The following is a 22938-nucleotide window of genomic DNA, read 5'->3' on the forward strand; positions in this document are numbered from 1 at the left end:
GCCATAGGCCAGCAGCTCTGGCTTGGATTTGACCTCTGGCCTGGGAACTTCCAGATGCCATAGGTGTGGCCCTAAAAAGTCAGAGAAAGAAAAAAGAGAGAGAGAGAGTTCAATAAGAAATCTTACATAAAATTCAGATTGAATTTTGTACAGACTGAGCAAGAATTAGAAAGAAAATCTGGACTTTCAACCAAAAGTTAAGAAAATATTCTGGATATTTTCATTCGGCATTAATTCATTGTATTCAACTATCTCTGGATGATGCGACAAAAAATGGAAATCAAATAAGTTACTTTAAATAGCATTGGGTAAGTTTCATTTTTGATTGCACATCAAAAAAATCAAAGGAAATTAAAATATATGGTTGAAAAATAGGGAATTGGAATAATAAAAATCAGAAGAATGTGTGGACTTTGATGGGCAGCCTATGGTGCAAGAGCTGAATAAGCAGTATAGAAATTGAATCAGGAGTTCCCGTCGTGGCGCAGTGGTTAACGAATCCGACTAGGAACCGTGAGGTTGTGGGTTCGGTCTCTGCCCTTGCTCAGTGGGTTAACGATCCGGCATTGCCGTGAGCTGTGGTGTAGGTTGGAGACACGGCTTGGATCCCGATTTGCTGTGGCTCTGGCGTAGGCCGGTGGCTACAGCTCCGATTAGACCCACAGCCTTGAAACCTCCATATGTCGCGGGAGCGGCCCAAGAAATGGCAAAAAGACAAAAAAAAAAAAAAAAAAAGAAATTGAATCAATCCTCATATACTTAGTTTAACAGAAATTATGAAATTAGGATAATCTTTGGAAATTAAAATTCTCTTTAAAGATTTGGTTTTAATAAACAGCATCCTAACAGATGTTAATATTTTTTGGATCTTTGGGAAGCCAGTTTAAGTTATTAAAGCTGACAGATTAATCCAATAATTGAGTAAAATGATTGAGTATATAAAACTAAAGTAAGGAAACTATGGAAGTAAAGTAAAAGATTTTATAGAAATGAATAAATATGAAATGTAGAACAATATAAAATATTTAATTCTAAGAGATAATTAAATTATCAAAGAAATTATAGGAACATGTATTTGTTGTTTGATCATTAAAGTGAAATGAAAAATACAGTGAACTTTGAATACGGAGTTCTTTCACTACTGAAACCTAAATCTTGGCGAGATTATAATTACGATGTCCTATGCATTGAAACTGAACAAAAGTTAATATTATTAAACCAAGTAATTAACCACAGGATTCCAAGAAACAACTTTATGATTTAATTGATAGTAGTGAGGTTAAACATACTAAAAAGTTAGAAAATTTTCAAACTAATTTTTCCTGTAGTTCGGCAGAAGCTGAAAGAGATTCTAAACATTTTATTTATTTATTTATTTTTTGTCTTTTTGTCTTTTTTTTTTTTTGCCTTTTCTGGGGCTACTCCCACGGCATATGGAGGTTCCCAGGCTAGGGGTCTAATTGGAGCTGTAGCTGCCAGCCTACACCAGAGCCACAGCAACGCAGGATCCGAACCGAGTCTGCAATCTACACCACAGCTCACGGCAATGCCGGATCCTTAACCCACTGAGCAAGGGTAGGGATCGAACCCGCAACCTCATGGTTCCTAGTCGGATTCGTTAACCACTGCGCCACAACGGGAACTCCTCTTTTTGTCTTTTTAGGGCCGCATCAGGGCATATGAAGGTTCCCAGACTAGGGGTCCAGTCAGAGCTACAGCTGCTGGCCTACACCAGAGCCACAGCAACACAGGATCTGAGCCATTTCTGAAAACTACACCACAGCTCATGGCAATGCCAGATCCTTAACCCACTGAGCGAGGCCAGGGATCAAACCTGTGTCATCATGAATGCTAGTCAGATTCGTTTCAGTTGAGCCACAACTGGAACTCCTGAATATTCCCTTTGTTATTCATTGAGGGCTACATGTAGCTAAGTGACAGTTGTATCAAAGAAAAGATAACACCAACAGTTACTAAAATTTGGGAGTTCCCTGGTGGCTCAGTGGGTTAAGGATCTGGCCTCACTGCTGTGGTGCATGTTCAGTCCCTGGCCCAGGAACTTCTGAATGCCACAGATGTTGCAAAAAAAAAAAAAAAAAAAAAAAAAAAAATCTAAAAATCAGTGAAAACTTGTTAAGAACAATTTGATGAACAACACAATTTGTGCCCTAACTTGGTAATGTTTGTAATATATGTTTTTTTAGTTTATCTAGGGAATAAAAAAAGGGAATGATTTAATTAAATTTGTTTATTAATTTTGAATATCATTCCTAACTTTCATAAAGATTATTTCTTTTTTCTTTTTTTCCCTTCACAAGCAATTCGTGAGAATTCCCATTTCTCTCCCTTTCTTTTTTTCTTTTTTCCTTTTTTGACCATCCCACACCATATGGAGTTCCTGGGCCAGGGAACTTCAGTTGCAGCCTACACTGCAAGGCTTGATTCTTTAACCCACTGTGCCAGGCTGGGGATTGAAGCTGCATCCTGGGGCTTAAGTCTCTTTTTATTTTATTTTATTTTATTTTATTTTTTTGTCTTTTTGCCTCTTTTTGTCTGTTGTTGTTGTTGTTGCTGTTGTTGCTATTTCTTGGGCCGCTCCCGCGGCATATGGAGGTTCCCAGGCTAGGGATTGAATCGGAGCTGTAGCCACCGGCCTACGCCAGAGCCACAGCAACGCGGGATCCGAGCCGCGTCTGCGACCTACACCACAGCTCACGGCAACGCCGGATCGTTAACCCACTGAGCAAGGGCAGGGACCGAACCCGTGACCTCATGGTTCCTAGTCGGATTCGTTAACCACTGCGCCACGACGGGAACTCCTAAGTCTCTTTTTAAAAGTGTTTTGTTACCTTGAATGTTTTAAGAATGTTCAAGGACAGAAGGTAAGTTTGCTACCTTAGTTTCATTTAGTGCTTCTCCATTTGACTCAGAGGCAAAGAGAAATTTTTTTTCAAATAGTGCGTTTTTATCTTTCCTATACTTCTTTCCTATTATTTCAGTTTGGTGGGGATATTTCTAATCAGTTGAATATCTAAGAGTGTGCACACATCAAAAGTGATTTCGCATTGTCATGCTATCCTCAAAACTTCTCTAGGAGTTCCTGTCATGGCTCAGTGGTAACCAACTCCTCTAGTATCCATGAGGATGCGGGTTGGATCCCTGGCCTCAGTGGGTTAAGGATCCAGCATTGCCCTGAGCTGTGATGTAGGTCTCAGACGTGGCTTGGATCTGGTGGTGTTGTAGCTATGGTATAGGCTGGCGGCTACAGCTCCGATTTGACCCCTAGCCTAGGATCCTCCATGTGCCTCAGGTGTGATCCTTAAAATGAAGACAAAAATAAGTAAGTAGAAATAAACTTGTCGGATGGGCTGCAAGTTACTGTCATTCTCTGAACCCAAAAATGGTTTGGTGGTCTTGTGGTTGGAGCCTGAACACCATGGCAGCATTATGAGCCCCTGGGATTTCTGAGGAGGTAAAGTTCAGCAAAATGCTTGGTGAGCAAATGTTTTTCAATTCTACAAATGCCGAGTCTGCTTTTTTTGCTTTGTTTTATGAAAGTTCCCAGGGTGGAGGTTGAATCAGAGCTGTAGCTGCTGGCCTAGCCAGATCCAAGTTATGTCTGCAACCTACAGCACAGCTAGAGGTGTCAGATCTTTAGCCCACTGAGTGAAACCTAGGATCAAACCTGCATCCTCATGGATACTAGTTGGGTTCTTAACCCACTGAGCCACAATGGGAACTCCTGAGTCTACTCATTAAGTGCTAGGTTCTGTTAGTTGCTGCAGTTACAATGATGAGTAGAATACCTAGGGCCCCATCTTCCACTAGAGATACAGAAAAAAATTCGAAGTGCTCAATGATAGGCGTGTGCACAAGTTGTGATGGGATATGAAAGGAGGGCACCTAATCCAGAAGTGACTGGGCATGATGGGGAAGGCAGGGAACACTGTTTTGAATAGCCTTGAAGAACCGAGGAATCAGCTTCATAGAGAAGGTGGTAAGGGCAAACAAGGCAGAGAAAACAGCAAGAATGAATGCCCCAAAGCGTAATGTGATGTGTCTGCAGAACACGGAAGTGAATAGATAGAGGCAGAGAGTGGCCCTTCGTGCCTTCATTAACAAGCCTACTGTATACCAAGGTAGGAGCTGTTTGGGATACAATGGTAGCTAATAATAACCTGCTGTAACATTTAATCCTCTCAAGAACCTTGTCGATGCCATCATCTCTGTTTTACAGGTGAAGGAGTCTGAGCAGGTGAAGTTTTCACTTGCCCACCGGCACAGAATTATGGGGTGACAGAGCAGCTGTGATGCAAATCCAGGCCTCTGGCTCCATGTGTTCTTTCCACCATTGTTAGGAAGGCATAAAGCAGTCCAGTGGAGGAGGACAGGGACATGTAAGCATCAAACAGGAATACAAATACAGTGTTATAATAGTGCTTTGATGTCAGAGGGAGAATTCTGTCTGAAAGTAATGGCCTTGGGTTTTTTAAGAATGATTTATTGCTCAATCTCAGTGGTCATCTTGAAAGTACAATTTAAAACAACGAGACAGCATTTTATACAAAGATTAAGAATGTCTGATAAGAACCAAGTTTTGTGAGGATGTGAAGAAACAGGAAATCTTATGTCTACTACTGATAGTATAAATTAGCACATCAACTTTGGAGAGCAATTTAGCAATGTCTAGAAAAGCTGAAGAGTCATTTATCCCGAATCCAGCAGTACTAATTCTCAGAATATATTTCTGAGATAATTTTGAACACGTATCCAAGGAGATGTACAGGAATGTTTATTGCACTATTGTTTCTAACACCCAAAACTGGAAATAAACTAAATGTCCAACAGGAGAATGGACAAATTTTGATAAAGTCATACATTGAGATACCATGTATAGTTATAATGAATGGACTAGGATAAACTTAAAAAATAACTTGAGTGAAAATACCAATCTTCTTTTTTCTTGTTTTGGCCTCCCCATGGCATATGGAATTCCCAGGCTAGGGATCAGATCTGAACCATGATTGTGACCTACACCACAGCTTGTAGCAACGATGGATCCTTAACCCACTGTGCCAGGTCAGAGATTGAACCTGTGACCCAGCGCTCCAGAGATCCCGTTATGCCACAATGGAACTCCCCAATTTTATTTTTTTATTTTTTTATTTTTTTTAATTTTTTTTTTGTCTTTTGTCTTTTGTCTTTTTTTTTTGTTGTTGTTGTTGTTGTTATTGTTGCTATTTCTTGGGCCGCTCCCGCGGCATATGGAGGTTCCCAGGCTAGGGGTTGAATCGGAGCTGTAGCCACCGGCCTACGCCAGAGGCACAGCAACTCGGGATCCGAGCCGCGTCTGCAACCTACACCACAGCTCACGGCAACGCCGGATCGTTAACCCACTGAGCAAGGGCAGGGATCGAACCCGCAACCTCATGGTTCCTAGTCGGATTCGTTAACCACTGCGCCACGACGGGAACTCCTGAACTCCCCAATTTTAAAAGTAGTACACCATCTACTTAAAGTTTGAAAAATATGTCAGGTTTTTGTGTTATATTTTTAATGCATATAATATTATGTATTGATAATATAAAGATGTGAATGTGTGGAAAAATGCCAAATTGAAATAAGAGATTATGATTACTTAGAAAAGTGGGGGTGTAAAATGCTATTAGAAATACAGAGGTACATGTTTTATTTCTTTAAGAAAAAATTAAGCAAATATGGATAGAGGATTTAATAGGGCAAAATGGTTGATAAATGGATGTTTGTTATTGTCTACTGAAATGTTTTATGAAAAATTTGAAAAACAAACTGGCAGTTTAATTATTTGTAAAGTGAGGGTGTTGTCTTATCAGTGTTTTCCATAACAGGTTTATAACCCATTAGAAGGTTGTGAAGCCAATTTAGTACTTTTTATTTTTTTTTTTTTTTTTTTTTTTTTTTTTTTTTTTGTCTTTTGTCTTTTTGTTGTTGTTGTTGTTGCTATTTCTTGGGCCGCTCCCGCGGCATATGGAGGTTCCCAGGCTAGGGGTTGAATCGGAGCTGTAGCCACTAGCCTATGCCAGAGCCACTGCAACGCTGGATCCGAGCCGCGTCTGCAACCTACACCACAGCTCACGGCAACGCCGGATCGTTAACCCACTGAGCAAAGGCAGGGACCGAACCCGCAACCTCATGGTTCCTAGTCGGATTCGTTAACCACTGCGCCACAACGGGAACTCCCAATTTAGTACTTTTTAAATGATTAATTTTTATTTTTTTATTACTTAACATATAACACAGTGTAAATTTAAGGGGTACAACACTTTGTTTTGATACATTATATATTGCCTTTTTTTGGTGTCTTTTCTAGGCCGCACCCGAGGCATATGGAGGTTCCCAGGCTAGGGGTCTAATCAGAGCTGTAGCCGCCGGCTTATATCACAGCTACAGCAACACAGGATCTGAGCTGTGTCTGCAACCTACACCACAGCTTATGGCAGCGCCAGATTCTTAACCCTCATGGTTCCTAGTCGGATTCGTTAACTGCTGAGCCACAACGGGAACTCCTGCTTTTGTTTTTGTTTTTTCTTTTTTTGGCCACCCCACAGCACATAGAGCTCCTGGGCCAGGGATCAGATCTGAGCCCCAGTTGCCACCGATGGCTGGCTGTGGCAATGCTTGATCCTTCACCCACTAAGCTGGGACGGGGATTGAACCTGTGTCCCAGCACTGTAGAGATGCTGCAGATCTCCTTGCACCACAGTGGGAACTCCGAGGTTGGCATGTAAGTGATATCACATGATATTTGTCTTTCTCTGACTGACTTATCTCACTTAGCATAATTTCCTCAAGGTCTATCCAGGTTGTTGCAAATGGCAGGATTTCCTTCTTTGTCATGGCTGAATAATACCATGTTGTGTGTGTGTGTTTATGGATAATGCTGCAATAAACATGGGAGTACATATATCTCTTTGATACCAATTTTCATTTCCTTTGGGTATAGACCCAGAAGTGGAATTGCTGGATCATATGTTAGATCTATTTTTAATTTTTTTTTGAGGAATTCCGTAGTATTTTTCATAGAGGCTAAACCAATTTACATCTCCACCAGCAGTGCACAAAGAAGTCCATTACTTCACATCCTCACCAACACTTGCTATCTCTTGTCTTCTTAATGACTGCCATTCTAAGAGGGGTGAGGTGTTATCTCATTGTGGTTTTGATTTGCAACTACCTGATGATTTGGGATGTTGCACATCTCTTCATTTATCTGTTGGCCCTTTGGAGGTCTTTGGAAAAATGTCTGCTTAGTTCCTCTGCCCATTTATAATTAGGATGTTTGTTTGTTTTTTACTGAGTAGGATGAATTCTTTATATATTTTGGATATTAACTCCTTATCCAATATATGGTTTGCAAAAATTTTCTCCCATTCTGTAGATTGCCTTTTCATTTTGTTGATCATTTCTCTCGTTATGCAGCTTTTAAGTTTGATGTAATCCCACTTGATATAGGTTATTACAAGATATTAAATATAGTTCCCTGTGTTATACAGTAGGTGATTTGTTTTATATACAGTAGTATGTATCTTTTAATCCCAAACTCCTAATTTATCCTTCCCCCAACTCTTTCACCTTTGGTAATCATAACTTTTTTTTTTGGTCTTTTTTGTTTTTTCTAGGACCACACCTGTGGTGTATGGAGGTTCCCAGGCTAGGAGTCTAATCGGAGCTGTAGCCACTGGCCTACACCTGAGCCACAGCAACTCAGGATCCGAGCTGCATTCTGCAACCTACCTCACAACTCACGGCAATGCCAGATACTTAACCCACTGAGTGAGGCCAGGGATTGAACCCACAACCTCATGGATTCGTTAACCACTGAGCCACGAAGGGAACTCTGAGGTAATCATAACTTTGTTTTCTATTTCTGTGAGTCTTTTTCTGTTTTGTAAATAAGTTGATTTGTATTTTTTTAGATTCTACATAAAAGTGATATCATACAGTATTTGTCTTTACTTTCTGACTTACTTCACTCAGTATGATAATCTCTAGGTTCATCCATGTTGCTGCAAAAAATGGTATTATTTTGCTCTTTTTTGTGGGTGAGTAGTATTCCATTGTGTGTATATACCATATCTTTATCCATTCATCTGTTGATGGGTATTTAGGTTGCTTTCATGTCTTCGCTGTTGTAAATAGTGCTGCTGTGAACATTGGGGTGCATATATCTTTTTTCTTTTTTTTAAATACAGTTTTTTTTTTTTTTCCTGGCCGCACCTGGGGCATATGGAAGGTCCCAGGCTGGGGGTCTAATTGGAACTGCAGCTGCCAGCCTACGCCATAGCCACAGCAACTCGGGATCTGAGCTGTGTCTGTGACCTACACCACAGCTCATGGCAGTGCCGGATCCTTAACCCACTGAGTGAGGCCAGGGATCAAATCCGCAACCTCAAGATTATTAGATTTGTTTCCGCTGTGCCACAATGGGAACTCCTCTTCTTAGTTTTTTAAGGAAACTCCATACTCTTCTCTATAGTGGCTACATCAATTTACATTCCCATCAACAGTGTAGGAGGGTTCCCAATATTTAGGTTTTTAAACCAGTTGTGATAATGTAATTTACACTGAAAGTTCCTTGCTTGATTTATAATTTCAGTTTTATTTTTCTCAATTAGAAATTTGCAGGGAGTTCCCATTGTGGCTCAGTGGAAATGAATCCATGAGGACACAGGTTTGATCCCTGGCCTTGCTCAGTGGGTTAAGGATCCGGTGTTGCCATGAGCTGTGGTGCAGGTCGAAGACGTGGCTTGGATCCAGTATTGCTGTGGCTGTGGGTAGGCCCACGGCTACAGATCTAATTGGACCAATAGCCTGGGAACCGCCATATGCCACTGATGCGGCCCTAAAAAGACAAAAAAAAAAAAAAAGAAAAAAGAAATTTGCCCTAAAACTTTATGTTTCATAATAATCTTAATTATTATTCCACTATCAGATGATTAAGAGAATTGGAAATTAAGAGTTTGAATGACAGATTCAGGATCAAAAACCAAAAACAACAAAACTTTCCAAATAGAGTGAATAGAATTCCACAAAAATTCCATTTTTCACCCATAAGATGGGCAAAAATTTAAAGACTACTTAGCCAGTATACTCAGGATATAAGGAAATGGGAACTCTCATCACTGCTGATAGGATTATAAAATGATACAATCTTAATGCATTCATTAATTTAATAGATATTTAATGAGTGCCTGCAATGTGCTCAGGATACAACAAGGAAAACAAAGATCTAGCTCTCATGGAGCTTATATTCTAGGGTAAGAAGCGAGATAATCAAATATATTCATAACATAGGTATAGTGGGTGACTATGGGATGTTACCTTACATGGGGTGATCAGGGAAGGCTTCTCTGATAAGGTGACTTTTCAGCAGGGAGTAAAGAAGCACAGCATGTGCTAAGGAAAGAGCATTCAAGGCAAAAGAAGCAGTGAGTGCAAAGTCCTAAAATGGAACATCCTTGGTATATTACTGCAAAGTGTCTCAACCTCAGCACTATTGACATTTTGGACAGGGTAGTTCTTTGTTGTAGAGGTGGTCTTGCAAATCGTAAGCGGTTTAGCAGCATATCCGGCCTCCACCTACTAGATGCCAGTAAAATGGCCCCCGCCACTGTTGTGACAACCAAAAATGTCTCCAGATATTGACACATGTCCCCTGGGGAGAAAATGCCTCCAGCTGAAAATCACTGTGTTAGAGGAACAACAAAGAGATTGGGTGGCTAGGGTGGAAGTGAGAAGGAAGTGGTAGAGAACTAAGGTCAGAGATGGATGAGGGTCAGATAATGTATGACTTAACTGTCATGGCAAGATTATGTATTTTATTCTGAATAAAAACAGAAGCCATTGGAAGCGTTGACCAGAGAAGTGACATTAAAATCAAAGCTTTAAGTGACTGTGGCTTGCACTGGGTGGGAAGAGTGAAAAGAGGCCAGATTTTGGATATATTTTTTCTTTTCTTTTTTTTTTTTTTTGTCTTTTGTCTTTTGTTGTTGCTATTTCTTGGGCCGCTCCCGCGGCATATGGAGGTTCCCAGGCTAGGGGTTGAATCGGAGCTGTAGCCACCGGCCTACGCCAGAGCCACAGCAACGCGGGATCTGAGCCGCGTCTGCGACCTACACCACAGCTCACGGCAACGCCAGATCCTTAACCCACTGAGCAAGGGCAGGGATCGAACCCGCAACCTCATGGTTCCTAGTCGGATTCGTTAACCACTGCGCCACGACGGGAACTCCTGGATATATTTTCTATAGCTCTGATTCGACCCCTAACCTGGGAACGTCCATATGCCTCAGGTGCGGCCTTAAAAAGACAAACAAAAAAACAAAAGAAAAAAACCCAGAGAGTTCTGGCCTAAGCAATAGATTAAATGAATTAAATGAAGTTGCCATTTATTGGATTGGGTTAGGCCAGGAAAGGAGCAGGCTTGGCAGAGATAATCAAAAGCTCAAACTTGGACCTATTAGGTTTGAAATGCTCAGGGGCTATGTGGAGATTTCCAATCAACATTTAGACTCAGGGCATAGGATGGGTTGGAGGTATGAATTTAGTAGTTTTTAGGTGGTATTTAAAACCATGGGACTGGATGTGATCTTCTAGAGAGTAAATAAGAAGAGGTGGAGTCCTGAGCCCTGGGTACTCCAGTGTTCAGAGATGAAAAACAGTCAGTAAAGGAGACAGAAAACAAACATCCAGGACACAGAGGGTCTATCTGAAGTTAGTCATTTGCAATAACTCCATTTGTACGAATTTGTCCTAGGAGAATAAATGAAACAGTACACAGAGATATGTGCATTAGAGAGTTTATTGCGGTGCTGCTTAAGAGGGGTAAGTTGGAGACAATTTAAATGTTCATCAGCTGAGTCCAGTTTTATGTAATTACAGTGAATCATTACAATGAAATGCTATACTAAGGACAATAAAAGCATTATATATCTATACATGTTAATAAGGAATTCTTAATACTTGTTTCATTTAAACATGTTAATCCCATTTTGATAGAAGGAGATTTACATGCCTATTAAAGAATGACAACATGTATTAAGATGTTGATACTGCCTATGATTGGATATTGGATAATGGTCAGTATTTAGTTTTTCCATGCTGAAAATTTTTCTTTAGCTTTTATAGTGAGTAGTATTACTTTTACATGAAAAAAGTTTACAAGAAATAATTGCAAAATATTGCAAGTAGGTTAAAAAAATTGCACAAATATAGGAAGAGATATAGCAGCAGAAAATGTGAAAAAGATCTAAATATTTTAATTAACTGCAGTTTAGAGTTGCCAAATATTATATGGCTAAATTAATTGGAGCATGTTGTCTAGAACAAAAAAGATCATAATTTTTTGCTACTTTGTGAGGTCAGACTGTATTTCTAGATACCATATCTCATGAAAACATTGCTATTCTCTAGACAAGGCTTAATTTCTCAATCAGGACCATGTACAAATCTGAAACCTTGTTACATGAGGAAGAGGTAAAAGAGCTCTGGGTGTTCTGGGCCAAAGAAAAGTCAGTCGAAATAGAAACCAGACTTCTTGCTTTTAAATATAGGCAGGATGTATGTTGACGAAATGGGATTAAACCTGACTATAGTGTTTCAAATAAACAGGGTCAGACAAGAGCCATCTGCATCAGAATTACCTGGAGTGCTTGTTAAAACAGGTGATTTCTGGGCCCAAATCAGGCCAACAGAATCCAAATCTCTGGGAAATACGCAAGGAATATGTTTTCTTTCCCCACCCCCCAAAAAACAAGGCACTCTAAATTCTTCTCATGGGAACCAAAGTTTAAGAATTACTGCAAATAATTTGAGAGTAATTCACCAGACAGCAAAAATTCTGATGTAATTTTTTTCTCTTTCAAACAAAAGATGATCATTTAATTCTGTGCTTATTATAAGTCAAACACTGTTCTACACATTTCATCTGCATAAATTCATTTAATCCTTACAACCTGGAGGTAGGTACTATCATTAGTGCTCCTTGTATAGTTAAAGAAACAGAGGCATAGAGAGATTAAGTAACATGATCAAGGACACACAGTGGTGGTTATTACAAAAAAATTCTTGGAGTTCCTATAGTGGCACAGCAAAATCGAATCCAACTAGGAACCAGAAGATTTCAGGTTCCATCCCTGGCCTTGCTAGTGGGTTAAAGATCTGGCGTTGCCATGAGCTGAGGTGTAGGTGGAAGATGTGGCTGGGATCTGGCACTGCTGTGGCTGTGGTGTAGGCCGGCAAATAGAGCTCAGATTAGACCCCAGCCCAGGAAGCTCCATATGCCACAGGTGTGGCCCTAAAAAGCAAAGAAAAAAAAATTCTTTAGATAGAATAAACTTCTTCCAGTCTGTAACATCAGGACTATAAATTAAACATCAAACCTGTGAATGTTTGGAATCTTTATGCCTCAACTAGGCCATAATGCAAAGATTTCAGAGCAGTGGTTTTCAGAAGAGGGTTTACATAGAGGGTTTTACAAACACTTTCCAAAGGACCACAGTATGGAAAGTTTTCAGGGCATCAATTTCTAGGCATTCAACTTCCATGTTCATTACAATGAGGCACTGCCTGAAAGTATAAAAAAACCTAGGGGTGTGTGGGGAACAAAGGGACAATTCAAATTATTGGCTTTTGGAAAGTCTCCTTTAGGATTAGTTAAATCACTACATGCTTCTATAGGATTTTCTTCCCCTGTTATACATACTTTTTTGTTAAAAAGTCAAACAAAATAATAATTAGGTAATACAAGCATGTTTCACAGATATCGTGGGTTGGGTCCCGGACTGCTGCAATAAATCAGATACTGTAGTAAAATGAGTTACATGAATTTTTTGGTTTCCCAATACATATAGAAGGTATGTTTATACTGTAGTGTGCAAAATCATTATGTCTAAGAAAACACTATCTTAATTTAGCTTATTGCTGGAGTTCCCTGGTGGTTCAGTGGAGTTTTGCCTTGATGTTGACTGCTTTATCAGGTAGGTGGTTGCTGAAGGCTGGGGAGGCTGTGGCAACTGTGGCAGCTGTGGCAATTCCTTAAAATCAGGCAACAGTGAAGTTTGTTGTGTAGATTGACTCTTCATTTCATGAACAATTTATCTGTAGCATGTAATGCTGTTTGACAGCATTTTACCCACAATAGAGCTTTCAGAATTGGAGTCAATCCCTTCAAACCCTCCCCTTGTTTTTATCAACTGAGTTTACATAAAATTCTAAATCCTTTGTCATTTCAACAGTCAGTTAAGTCTGCCACCCTACATGGGTACAGTTTGTGGCCCCCAAAACAACTACAATGGTAACATCAAAGATCACTGATCACAGATCACCGTAACAGACATAATATTAAAATGAAAAATAATCTTGCAGGAATTAACAAAATGTGACACAGAGACATGAAGTGAGCAAGCAGCATTAGAAAAATGGTGCTGATAGACTTGTTCAATGCAGGGCTGCCATAAACCTCCAGTTTGTAAAAAAGGCGGTATCTGTAAAGCGAAATAAAAAACGAAGTATGTCTGTATGTAGAATGGGCTGGTCAGAGTGACCTCTTTCATTCCTAATTACTGTCAAAGAATGAATAGCTCTTGAGAGAAGCAAAGTAAACCTCAAACACACAGAAATGACTCCTCCCCACCCTATAGTTAAAGGTAAGCAATTATTTTCCCCACCTATTCAATTACTTATTTCTAAGACATACCATTGGCTGAAAGGAAAATCACATTTGAATAGCAGAAGCAGTATATTTATTGGTGATGGTGTTTCTTTTTAATTTGGGGATGATTCTTGGATATAATAAATAAAATCAAGGTTAAATATTTTAAAGAATTTCTTTCAAGTAAGGTATAAATAAGTCAAGGTAATTTTAACTTCTTGTCACATCATATAACATCTTTATACAAATTTTAGTCAATTCTTATTTCATCTTATTAAATGCTTTATTTCCTACTTCCATTAAAAAATAAAATTAATCTGCTAGTTACTACGCCAATTAGATTTTAGCAATATATGCTTTTGTTTCACTAAATACATAGGAAGACTTTGACCTTGATCTCCAACAAAATGAATGTATTAATTTCTGATTTTTACATACATGGATGTTCTTGGGCTAGGGACTGAATCTAAGCCAGAGCTCTGACCTACACCACAGTAATGCTGGATCCTTAATGCACTGCACCTGGCCAGGGATTGAACTGGCACCTCTAGAGGCAAACTGGATCATTAACCCACTGTGCCACAGTGAGAACTCCCTGATTTTTACATGAATTCTTTTTTTTTGTCTCTTTAGGGCCATACCTGCAGCATATGGAAGTTCCCAGGCTAGGGATCAAATCAGAGCTGTAGTCATTGGCCAGATCTGAGCTGCATCTGCAACCTACACTGCAGCTCCTGGCAATGCCAGATCCTTAATCCACTGAATGAAACCAGGAATTGAATTTGCATCCTCACGGACACTAGTCTGGTTAATTACTGCTGAGCTACAATGGGAACTCCTACATGTATTTATTTTATTTTTTGCATTTTTAGGGCTGCAACTGGGGCATGTGGAAGTTCCCAGGCTAGGGGTCCAGTCAAAGTGGCAGCTGCTGGCCTACGCCACAGCCACAGCCATGCGGGATCCAAGCTGCGTCTGCAACATACACCACAGCTCATGGCAACACTGGGTCCTTAACCCACTGAGTGAGGCCAGGGATCGAACCAGCACCCTCATGGATACTAGTTGGATTCATTTCCACTGAGCCATGACGGGAACTCCCCTTATATGTATTCTTAATAGTCTGCAAAGCCCAATCCCAAAATTTGATACATGCAAACATATACAGTAGCCCCCCATTATCCACAGTTTCTAGTTTCACTTTCTGCAGTTTCAGTTACCTGATATTAAGTGTGGTCCAAAAATATTAAGTGGAAAATTTCAGAAAGAAATGATTTTGCCTCTTATTTCAGAAAAAAACCCACAAGTCATCTGACGGGAACTCCCTCAATTCCTGATCATCAAAAGTATACAGGTGGGTACCCCCATCCTTTCCTTCCTCCCCATTATCAATCTTTCCGTCTATGCAATGGATTCCATCTCCTCTTAGCTTCTTAGAAAACTTATGGCAATCACTCTCGACTTTTCTGTCCTAGTATAATAACCCATAAGTCTCTGGGATAAGTTACTTAACCTCTCTGTGTCTTATTATTCTATTTTGGGAAATATGAAGAACGATAGAACATTCCACACAAGGTAGCTGTGAGAATTAATTAAAACAGTGCTGAAAACAGGGTCTGTTATACAGAATGTACAGTAAAAGTTACCTATTATTTTCATGTTTCTGTTAGCATTTATACATATTAGTTTTCTTCCTCATCTACTTACCCCACCTTCTCTTTAGAATCCAAAGTTTTAAAACCATTTTCTACTTTTTTTTTTTTTTTGTCTTTTTGCCTTTTCTTCAGCTGCTCCCGCGGCATATGGAGGTTCCCAGGCTAGGGGTCCAATTGGAGCTGTAGCCACCGGCCTACACCAGAGCCACAGCAACGCAGGATCCGAGCTGCGTCTGCGGCCCACACCACAGCTCACAGCAACGGCAGATCCTTAACCCACTGAGCAAGGCCAGGGATCGAACCTGAAACCTCATGGTTCCTAGTTAGATTCGTTAACCACTGCGCCATGACGGGAATTCCAAAAAACTGTTTTCTACTTTAAACATTTCTATTATAAATGCTTTTCTCTCTACTGCAATGAGGCTTCAGTGTCCCCAATTCCTCCTTCATGACCTCCATGTACTAAATCTAATGAATATTGGATAGACCTCAATTTAGTTGACCTCTTAGCACTCAACAAGTATATTTTTCATCCTTTTTAAGTTCTATTTCCTTGACTTAAATGGTACCCAAATCCCTCCTCCTTCTCTCATCGTATTTTTTAAACTCTGGGGTAACCTCTCCTCCTCAATTCAAATTTTAGAGGTTAAGGGTTCCTTGAGGCTCTCTTTGGTTTTTTTCTCTTCATTGTATTCCCTCTCCCTATGCAATCTCATGGCTTCATTTACCACTTACAGTAACTACTGTAAATAAACTCAATACTCACTGCTAGCTAGTGCTTCTACCTTAGAGGCTGTAAAGTGAAATACAGGATTTCTTTCTGAGGCTTAAGGCTTCTTGGAGGAGGCCATGTAAGAGTTTTGGGTAATGAGACCAAATATAAAGTTAGCTGTAGGGGTTTCTGGAAAGTTTTTGCTTTTTCTGATAAGAGGACAGTTGAAGGAACTGGTTCTTTCCTCCTCCTTTATGTCTGGAACTTGTAATGCTAAACGTTTAGCAGTTATCTTTTCCCTATAAGGCAAAGAGCTAGCATACTAAAAATTGTTTTCATATTAACATTTCCAGTCCAGAACTTTCTTCTGAGCTTTAAACAACTGCCTAATCAACAACTCTTTGGTTACCTCTCAGGTACCGCAAGTGGAGCACTTCTAAATTAGTACTTGTCACTACTGACTACATTTCTCTCTAGTCCTCCTTTAAATGATCCCTATATTGGTGAATGGTACCACCATTTACCCAGTTGTGCAAATCACAGCTCTAAAACCATCTTTTCTCTGCATACCCATCAACTAAGTCCTGTGTTTTTTTTTTCTACTTCGAAAGTATTCTTAGGATGGACTCTCTCCTCCATTTCTTTCCAATTACCCTATTCCAAGCTATCATCATCTTTCTGGATAAATATAAATAACCTCAGTTGTCCCTACCTTCAATCTATTCTCTACAGACTAGTCAAAGTACTTTAAAATACAATCTAATTGTGCTGCTCCCACACTTAAAAGCATTCTGTTGCTTTTGGGATCTAGGCCAAAACCTTAGCAAGATTGGTGGTGCTCTGCTGTTTGGCACAGGCCTTCTCCTCCAACCATGTTCTAGTCATACTGGCTTTATTTCTGTTCCTAGAAACAGCCAAGGAATCTTGTGTCTTGGAGGTTTTCCATATGCTGTTCCCTAGATCTGCATGCAATTTATGTTAATCTTCTATTTCTGCTGCAACAAATTACCACAGATTTTGTGGTAATAAACATTATTTTGGAGTTCCCGCTGTGGCACAGGGGATTAAGAATCCAAATGCAGCAGCTCAGGTTGCTGAGGAGGTGTGGGTTCGAACCCTAGCCTGGTACAGTGGGTACAGCCATTAAAAAAAAAAAACCTTAGGAGTTCCCATTGTGGCTCAGTGGTTAACGAATCCGACTAGGAACCATGAGGTTGTGGGTTCAGTCCCTGGCCTTGTTCAGTGGGTTAAGGATCCGGCATTTTCGTGAGTTGTGGTGTAGGTCGCAGACGCAGCTCGGATCTCACGTTGCTGTGGCTCTGGCATAGGCCAGCGGCTACAGCTCAGATTCGACCCCTAGCCTGGGAATCTCCATATGCCGCGGGAGCGGCTCAAGAAAAGGCAAAAAGACAAAAATAAATAAATAAATAAAAAATAAAATAAATAAAAAACCCCCTAAAAACATAATTTTATAGTTCCGTCAAATTAGTAGTCTAACATGGATTTCACTGGGCTAAACAGAAGTGTTGGCAGGGTTGCATGCCTTTCTGGGGACTAAAAGGGAGAATGTTTCCTTGTCCTTTTCAGCTTCTAGAGGGCCCACATTTCGTGGCATAGGGCCCCCTTTCTCCTTCTTCAAAGCCAGGAATGTTGCATTTCTCTGCCTATTCTTGTGTAAGTCATAGCTCCCTCTGAACAAAGCTGGGGAAGATTCTAATTTTAAAGCCCCATGAGGAGTTCCCTGGTGGTGCAGTAGGTTAAGGATTCAGCATTGTCACTGCTGTGGCTTGGGTAGCTGCTGTGGTGCTGGTTGATCCCTGACCTGGGAACCTCTGCATGCCAAGGGGGGGCCAAAAAAAGAAAGGCCCATGTAATTAACTGAGCCCACATGAATAATTTAAAATAATCTTCCCATCTTAAGATCCTTATCTGCAAAGTTCCCTTTGCCATGTAAGATACCACATTCTGGGAATTAGGACATGGACATCTTTGCAGATGGGAGAACTTATTGTGCCATCCACACAATTTCTAATGACTGCATTGGGCTACAAAAACTCCGAGAGTGGCTTTAGGGTTTCATTTTTGTTAGGTAACAAAATGTCTTATACAGCACCAAGGAGGCAGTTACTAACACTGATTCAGTTGCTTAATAGTGCCACTAGGGACCCAGACATTTTCTCTTCAATTTCATCTTCAAATGCCTTAGCTTTTGCTTCTTGCCTAGACTTGTTTCAGGATTGCTGCTACTTCTCCAGATACTACTGTATTCAAGGCAAACAGAAGAGTGATGTGGGGGTATACAAGATCCTACCAATGCTCTGTCCATATTCCCTAGTTCTTATCACTTCATGTGCAGTGGCCAAACTTCCAGCTGCTGCTAGTACTTGCATTTCTTTTTTTTTTTTTTTTGTCTTTTTGCTATTTCTTTGGGCCGCTCCCGCGGCATAGGGAGGTTCCCAGGCTAGGGGTCGAATCAGAGCTGTAGCCGCTGGCCTACGCCAGAGCCACAGCAACGCGGGATCCGAGCCGCGTCTGCAACCTACACCACAGCTCACGGCAACGCCGGATCATTAACCCACTGAGCAAGGGCAGGGATCGAACCCGCAACCTCATGGTTCCTAGTCAGATTCGTTAACCACTGCGCCACGACGGGAACTCCAGTACTTGCATTTCTATGTCTGATGGTTTTTCTACTTGTGCAAAACGAAACCTGTTTTGCTGCCTACAACCCCTCTGCACTAGGAACACTCAATCAATGACTAAAAGGAGATGTAAATATCCAGCTTTTGTCCTTCAGGTAGGATGATTTTAAGTCACATGTTCTATACTGGTTAGGAGCTTCCCAGTGGGACCAGCTTCAGTAACCCTAACGAGTAAAGGGGCTTAATAATGAATCCTTTACTGATTAGCCAGCCCCCCCCCCCCATTTCCTGTCTCACTTTCCCACTATTCCACCAGTTTCTTCACAAACTATCTTTGTTTGTGTCCTTGTCTCAGGGCCTGTATTGAGGTGAATCCAATCCAAGATAAGCCATCACCACTTTTCCTTCCTTGTCTTTAAGGCAGAAAGTTTGGTGCTGCATTACAAAGTTGGTGCTCCCATGGCTATCTTATAATGAGGAGATGACAAAGCCAATATGAGGAGGGTGGAGACTCAGGAAACTTGGGTCCATATCCTTGAGCCACTGTACCAGCCCTATACTGTCTATTGTTTGTCCGTTATAAGAGAAAAATAAGCTCTGTTTAAGCCACTTTTTTCCCTTTTCTTTTTAGGGCTGTATCCCCAACATATGGAAGTTCCTGGGCTAGGGGTCAGCTGGGAATCAGAGCCGCAGCTGCCAGCCTATGCCACAGCCATGCTGGATCCTTAACCCACTGAGGCCAGGGATCAAACCTACATCCTCATGGATACTAACTGGGTTCTTAACCCATTGAGCCACAATGGGAAGTCCCCCCCTTTTTTTCTTTTAAATTTTTTTGGCCCTGCCCACAGAGTGAGAAGTTCCGGGGCTAGGGATCCAACCTGCACTACAGCAATGACCTGAGCCATAGCAGTGACAAGAGTGGATCCTTAGCCCACTGAACCACAAGGGAATTCCAAAAATTGTTTTACTTATGGTCAAATGCATCCTTGATAGAAATAAATTATAGGAATAGCAATGGTAGAAATAAACACAGTGCTGTGATAAAATATTAGAGGGGAGTTATTTTTTCCAGAAGCTTAAGTCAAAATTTTGAGGATAAGAAGTTAGTCATTTCAAAATTAGAGGGCATGTCCTAGGAAGAAACAACATTCACAAAAAGTTTTTGTTAGAAAGCACACCAGAGTGGCTGGAATGTAAAAGTGACATTAAAAACTGGAGAAGTTGGGGAAGGCCCAAGTAGGGTTTATTCTAAATCTAACAGGAAATATTGAAGGGATTTAAGTAAGGAAGTGATATAATCAAATTTATTACAGCAACTGAAGAAAGAAATAGCAATTTGCAGAGTTTATGTACAAAGCATTGAACCAAATGCCGTGGAGAGAATAAAATAGCACACCTGCCTTCTAACAATGGTCCTACGTTTCACAAAACCACAATGTTGTGAGGGAGAAGAGAAAATTCTGCAGTAACTGGCTTCTGACACTAATAACAGACTTTAACCCCAAACTCCACAGACAAAAATCCTACATTTAACAACTGCAATCAGAATGCTAAGAGCAAATAATTTCCACAGCAATATTAATTTCCCAAAGTTGTTTATGTGGGCTAGTTTTCAGGCAAGTACCTAGGAGTATACCACAAATATACTACAAACTCAAAAATTAGATATCTCCAAGTAGATTGAATAATTTTACTGAAAGCATAATTCTACCACTAGATGGTGACATGTATACAAAATATTGAAGACAGTCATCTTTATCTCTCTCCTAGCTATAAAAGTATGTATGGTGATTGCTGATTATTGGTTTGAAAATCCAGATTTACAGGAGGAATTCAGGGGATATTTTAACGGCCATTCAGCTTTAGTCTTTTGGAACACACACCTTTCGAGTACATTAAGAGGTCTCTGTTGATACATATACCAAGTCAGCACAGAAGAGTGAAGATTCTAGAATTAGGAGGCAGGTAACCTTGTTTTTATTGGCTTCTATGCTTTTATCTCTTAAGCAGCTGAAGTAAAGGATTGGTAAACTATAGCAAATAGGCCAAATCTGGAAAGTTTTATATTTTTGTATGGCTTATGAGCTAAGAATGGTTTTTATATTTTTTTGTATGACCTATGGGCTAAGAATAGTTTTTATATTTTATATATATATATATATATATATATTTTTTTTTTTTTTCTTTTTGTCTTCTCAGAGCCCACACCCGTGGCATATGGAGATTCCCAGGCTGGGGGTCTAATCAGAGCTATAGCCACTGGCCTACGCCAGAGCCACAGAAATGCAGGATCCGAGCCTCGTCTGCAACCTACACCATAGCTCACAGCAACACCGGATCCTTAACCCACTGAGCAAGGCCAGGGATCAAACCTGCAACCTCATGGTTCCTAGTTGGATTCGTTAACCTCTGAGCCACAACAGGAACTCCTATCTATATTTGATATTTTAAAAAAAAATTAGTTTTTTTAGTGAGGCAAGTAAGATATTAAGAGAGAACGATGGATGTGAAGAAAGCACAGGCTGGCTCCAGTAGTGGGGGTGGAGGTGGGGGTGCAAAGAGAGAAAGAGAGTTGAGTAGTTGTGAGACACAGATTACCCAGTGAGCGAGGCCAGGGATCGAACCCGAAACCTCATGGTTCCTAGTCGGATTCGTTTTCGCTGCGCCACGACGGGAACTCCAGGAAAATATTTTTTTAAAGATCAGAATGTGCGAGTTCTCGTCGTGGCTCAGTGGTTAATGAACCCCTCTAGTATCCATGAGAACTTGGGTTCGATCCCTAGCCTTGATTATTGCGTTAAGGATCTGGCATTGCTGTGAGCTGTGGTGTAGGTCACAGACAGGGCTCAGATCCAGCATTGCTGTGGCTGTGGTGCAGGCCGGCAGCTGTAGCTCCAATTCAACCCTTAGCCTGGGAACATCCATATGCCAAGGGTTGGCCCTAAAAAAATAGACAAAAGACAAAAAAAAAAAAAAAAAAAAAAATCAGAATGTGTCTTCTATACATCCTAGTACTTCATATTTATGGTAAGAATTGTCCTCATTTTCAAGAACTGTTATGGGTTCTCTCTAGTCTTAAAAAACATAGCTGACAGATACTTACAAATACTTATTAAAAGAATATATCAGTTACGAATGTGTTTGCTACAAGTAACGGAAATCTAAGAGTGGCTTAAGGAAAAAAGGTATTCATTTTTCTCACATAAAGGGTAGATAGTTGCTGTGCAATGCATCAGTTCAGCAAAGTCCTATACTTTATCCTCAACTTTAGGTTGGCTTTTACCGTTTGTGGTTTAACCGTTTTAAAAAAAAAAAATCAAACTGGGATGCTGCATTGAGTATCAAGGCCATGTTTCAGGCAGGGCACATCTGCTGAATTTGGCCCTTTTTTTTAGGAATGGGAAATTCTTTCCCAAAGACCCACTCTGCAGATTTCTGCTTACATTTTATTGGCAAGAACTCAAACAATATGGCCAACCCTAGAGAAATCATACTCGATGCTTTAAACCAAACACAAATAGTCCTTGGGGCTTCTCAGAGTCTCACCTGCGACCTGAAAAACAAACAAACACACTTGGGTTTGGAAAGAGATGAGGGGTGGATGGAATGGGCATTGGATGGGCAATGGCTGCTACAGGATCTAAAGTCTGAAGAAACCCATGTTTTGTGGGAAGGACGGGAAGAAAGGAAGATGATGGCACAATAGCTATAGCTTTTATGGATCACCTGCTCGGATGGAACAACTTAAAATAGGTTTAGCAAAAACTTTATAGCATTTATTTCAAGCGGCAGAACGGCAAAGAATACCGGGAAGGTGGTCCTGGCATAGAGAGATGGTGTGACCTAACCTCAACAAAACCTGTGCAAGAATTGCTATTAAGGCCTCCACAGCTGCTCTGGATACATATCTTATGAATATCATGTAGACTACTTCTGGACTTTTCAGTCATATCTCCATATAACGTAATGTTTATAGAAATCAAGAAGTTATCGGTGCAGGGGAGGGAAATTTCCCCAAAGCTGGCTAACTGCGCGACATTAAACTCCAGCTGAGCGCCCCCTTCCCTCCACCTGTTCTTCATCATCCCCTCCCCTTCTTAATACCCGACTTGTTTGCTCTTCGCCCGGGTGGATAATACGCTACTTCAGGTGAAGACTCGCAGCTGGGGAATTCGTAGGGGGCCCTCTTGCGTAAAAAGGAGGAGATGCCAAGCGAACACTCTTCGCTCCGCCATT

At 40.6% G+C, this 22938-nt stretch overlaps 1 long non-coding RNA gene across 1 annotated transcript in view; it reads left to right on the top strand.

The window, feature by feature from the left end:
* The window catches only part of LOC146404771 (uncharacterized), a 1009186-nt gene that overhangs the window by 614585 nt on the left and 371663 nt on the right, over positions 1-22938 (top strand). The window lies entirely within an intron of this gene.

This window comes from Sus scrofa, chromosome 3, assembly GCF_054392235.1.
Source record: "Sus scrofa isolate SSC_HxYL_T2T_F1_AM1 chromosome 3, Sscrofa_HxYL_maternal_Yorkshire_Landrace_v2.0, whole genome shotgun sequence".
Lineage (NCBI taxonomy): Eukaryota > Metazoa > Chordata > Mammalia > Artiodactyla > Suidae > Sus > Sus scrofa.